The sequence below is a fragment of the Palaemon carinicauda genome, chromosome 39 (assembly GCF_036898095.1).
Source record: "Palaemon carinicauda isolate YSFRI2023 chromosome 39, ASM3689809v2, whole genome shotgun sequence".
Taxonomy (NCBI): domain Eukaryota; kingdom Metazoa; phylum Arthropoda; class Malacostraca; order Decapoda; family Palaemonidae; genus Palaemon; species Palaemon carinicauda.
Genome location: NC_090763.1, coordinates 48,605,192 through 48,610,191, shown reverse-complemented (window position 1 = coordinate 48,610,191; position 5,000 = coordinate 48,605,192).

Sequence of the window (5,000 nt, the reverse complement as noted above, 5' to 3'; positions counted from 1 at the left end):
ACAACGGTGCCAAAGATTGATATCTAGATCAGGAATAAGAAATTTAATAGACCGTAAGTTTCTGTCCAATAAATTAAATAGCATTCAATTTGCTGTAAATTTATTCCAATTTCATAATAAGAATTTCCTTTTCAATCAAGTTCGTTTCTGTCGCCAAGTTAATGAACTAATTGAACGACTGTGCCAAAGATTAATATCTAGATCAGGAATAAGAAATTTAATAAACCGTAAGTTTCTGTGCAACAAATTAAATAGCATTCAATTTACTGTGAATTTATTCCAGTTTCAGAATAAGAATTTCCTTTTCAATCAAGTTCGTATCTGTTGCAGAGTTCATTGCCTCGACCGCCAGGTATAACAGATTGCATAGCGTTGCATCCACTGACCAGATGCCATATGCAACAGCCCTGAGCTCGAAAGCTCAAGGGTAAAAAACCCTTTCTTTTATATGTGTGGGAATGAGACGGACAATGCTGTACAAAGCGAACTCGGTTGCTCAAAAAGAGAAAAAATAATTTGAGGTAATTTGTTTCCCATCTTGTGCGATGTCAGATCCCCCTCTGGAGAAAGAGATGGGTGGAAAATTATTATTATTATTATTATTATTATTATTATTATTATTATTATTATTATTATTATTGAACAGGCTGACATGAGTCTTTTTATAGTTTATATATGACATATCTGTTTTGACGTTGTTACTGTTTTTAGAATGATTTATTGTTAATTTGTTCTCATCATTTATCTATTTCCTTATTTCCTTTCCTCACTGGGCTATTTTTCCCTATTGGAGCCCTTGGGCTTATAGAATCTTGCTTTTCCAACTAGGGTTGTAGCTTGGATAATAATAATAATAATAATAATAATAATAATAATAATAATAATAATAATATTATTATTATTATTATTATTATTATTATTATTATTATTATTATTATTATTATTATTATTATTATTATTATTATTTCAAGCTAAGCTATAACCCTAGTTGGAAAAGCAAGATGCTGTAAGTCCAAGGGCTCCAACAAGGAAAAATATCCCAGTGAGGAAAGAAAACAAGGAAATAAACTACAAGAGAAGTAATAAACAATCAAAATAGAATATTTTAAGAACAGTAACTGCATTAATATATATCTTTCACATATAAACTATAAAACTTAAAAAAACAAGAGGAAGAGAAATAAGATAGAACAGCGTGTCCGAGGGTACCCTCAAGCAAGAAGACTCTAATCCAAGACAGTGGAAGGCCATGGTATAGAGGCTATGGCACTACCCAAGACTAGAGAACAATGGTTTCATTTTGGAGTGTCCTCCTAGAAGAGCTTCTTAACATAGAATTCTATGACTCATCAGATTATGACTTATTTACCATTCTTATCTGGTGGCCGATGTGGCAACGTCCCTAACTGGTGAACTCCAGACTGGGGTTCGAGTCCCGCTCAAATTTGTTAGTTTCTTTGGTCTCTGCAACCATACCATCCTTGTGAGCTAAGGATGGGGAAGGGGGGGGGAGGGCTGGCAGCCTTTAGGTATATCTCCTGAATCATCAACAACCATTGCCTAGCCCTCCTTGGTCCTAGCTTGGGTGGAGAGGGAGCTATGGTCAGTCTCTAGGGCATTGTCCTGCTCAATAGGGAAATGTCAGGGTCCCTTGCCTCTGCCGTTCATGAGTGGCCTTTAAACCTGTAAAGCGTAGTGACGACTACGCATTTAGATAAGGAAATTTACTCTGTCATATTTAGAATGCCATTGCTGAGCCATCGCTTTACCTTGAAGTGAGTAGTAAGTAAAAGTTTATCAAAGTGGAGACCTATTGCCTATAATGCTTATGATATGGTGATAGTTTTTACTGAGACCATTAATGCTCAGCGTCGGTCTTAAGCCTGGATGGAAAAAGGGAGGAGTAATGTTCTTTACTTTGTAAAAGTACAAACGATGTTGGAACTCGCAACAATTTGTAGCAATAGAGAGAGAGAGAGAGAGAGAGAGAGAGAGAGAGAGAGAGAGAGAGAGAGAGAGAGAGAGAGAGAGAGCCACAAGAATTATAGCGAAAAATCATTTCGAATGAAACTTGGCGAAGGACACTAAACCCTCCTTTTTTTTTTTTTTTTTTTTTTTTTTTTTTTTTTGAACAAACCTAATCCACGATGCCCAAAAGAAATACTTCTACGTCTTTTTAAACCTTTATTTTTGCCGATAGAGTTTCATCGCTTTCATTGTGTGTTCCGGAGTCAATTGAAATTAGACAGGTGTTGCTATTTTATTGCCACGCATAAAAGTGATAACTTCACCTTGAATGGCTCGAGGATGACTCCGAATGATCGTAGCTCTCCAACTTTTTTGTTTACCTAAGCCTTTACTTAAGGAGCTGATAAACTTTCATATATATTGTTGAAATAATTGGAGCTTTATCGATTACAGAATGTATGATTACTTTTGATTTGAAATACAACGAAAGAATTTTAGTTAAGATTTCATCGAGAAACGTGGAAATTTAGTTATTTTTTTATATATATTTCGAGAAACGTAAAAATTCAGTTATTCTTGAATATATATATATATATATATATATATATATATATATATATATATATATATATATATATATATATATATATATATATATATATATATATATATATATATATTTACATATACATATATATATATATTTACATATATATATACATATATATACATATATATATATATATATATATATATATATATATATATATATATATATATATGTGTGTGTGTGTGTGTGTGTGTGCGTGTATATATATTAGTCTTTTTTACAATAAAAGTAAAGCATATGTAATGAAATATGATTATAGTACGGAGAGAGAGAGAGAGAGAGAGAGAGAGAGAGAGAGAGAGAGAGAGAGAGAGAGAGAGAGAGAGAGATGCCCGTGGATATGTACTATCTCTCTTACATGTTCACCTTTCAGCACATTTATATAGATTCATATCATAAGTAGATACCTTGCTAGAAATATCAATTATTCTTTTCGAAGTAACGTCAATGGTATAACAGATGATTAACATTGTAGGAAAGGAAGAACGGCAATTAGCAAAATATGTAAATACGCTAATGTTTTCTGCATCAATTATTAATTACTAATTTTCTGGATCTGCAAAAATTCTGCGATAGGATGTAACTTTTTAGAGACTACATCGTTGGAGGTAATTATACATTGAATTTAGTCAATAAACTTATGCTAGGTCTTAGCAAATGTCTTAACAGGTTAAGATGAATAATAACGTGAATTGTTCGTCATTATCTATATATATTAAAAAAAAAAAACAAAAAAACAAGGCTCATCCAAATGTTGTTATCGGAGTTAGGAAATTCGTTAGTGTAAATACTATGTGAAGCCTTATGTGTAGCCTAACGTGGAGAAAATAGAACGTACATCAAGACAGTAATGTTCTCGATCGATAAATTTTGTGGGTAAGAAAGATATCAAACCTAACCAATCCTTTTCGGTATTTTGCCAGTTGTAAATTTCTAATCATAAGAAAAAGTAACGTCTCATGATACGAATCTACCTCAGGGGAACAAGTATACAATATAATTGGGATATATTGAAATTTCCATTTCCAGTGGACAATAAAATCAATTTAACATCTACCGTACCTTTTTCACATCTACCAAATAAACGAATATTTGGGAGAACTGAAAATTCCCACGGATAGAATTCTTTTTCCTTGGTGTCTGTCTCAATGTCCCGCCTTACCACAATGTTCTATTATTCCTTAGTGTGGGAAATCGAGTACATTTTCCCATCCACATTTATTTGAGGGATATAAGAATAACTGGCTTTATAATCTAACCGAATTTCCATGCTTAAATGTTTCCATTAAAATACCCAATAATAGAGAATGTGCTTGATTTTATTATCTGTTAACTTTTTTTTTTTTTAACACGCTAGAAAGGTCAGCGACTGAGTTCCAGAAAGTCTATTGTAAAATTTAACTAAACTGTGAGAAAAAACCGTAATTTTAATCGGAAATTCTCCGTAAAAATATATTGTTCTCAACCGTATTTCAGTAAAATACAGGCGACCGTAATTTTACCTTACTTTGCTATTATCTTTTACGGGTTGTTGACTGTAATATCACTGCTTTACGTCACTATAAACATTTTCAAAACTGTAAAAACCCTAGAATAAATGTTACCAGACGTTTACGGTTTTTTAATGAAAATTTATAACAGTGTAGCAAGTTCAACATCAATTCTAAGGACATTTATCAGATTCTGTAGAGTTTTAGGCAATCTATAAAGAACATCTTTATATAATAAGGATGACAGACAACTTCATGTAGATTATCTTTCCTCTCTCTATTAACCAGACAGTGAATGTAAATTTTAATGCAGTGTTAAATTCAAACCGTTTGCAATTGCAATTAGAAGTTCTTTTCCCAACAAATAAGGTTGATTTTATTTCGCAAGATGGTATCAAACATTCTAACATCAACCCCACATAGAAGTGGGAAAAGATGTAGACAGAGAAGAAGAGATATCAAACATTCTCCCCAAGGTATCACCGCTGTCCATATATTCATATAAACTTTCAGACAGAGTTATTATTATTTTTTTATATACAATTGCAATTTGTAGTTATTTTTCCTAACAAATGAGCGTGTTTTTCTTTTTTTTTTTTTTTTTTTTTTTTTTTTTTTTTTTTTGCAAGGTGGCGTCGAAAATTCCAACCAGGGCATTACTGCTGTCCATAAATTCATATGAATTTTCATACAGGGTAAAATTTAAAATAGTCCTATAATTGAAATTAATAGTTCCTTTCCTAACAAATAAGGTCAAATTTCTTTTGGAAGATGGCATTAAAAGCTCCTACTATACTATAGTCCATTTCTTTTAGCAATGCAGATTTGCACCGACTCGCAGGGGTGCCCTTTTAGCTCGGAAAATTTTTCTGATCGCTGATTGGTTAGAATTATCTCGTCCAACCAATCAGCGATCAGGAAACTTTTCCGAG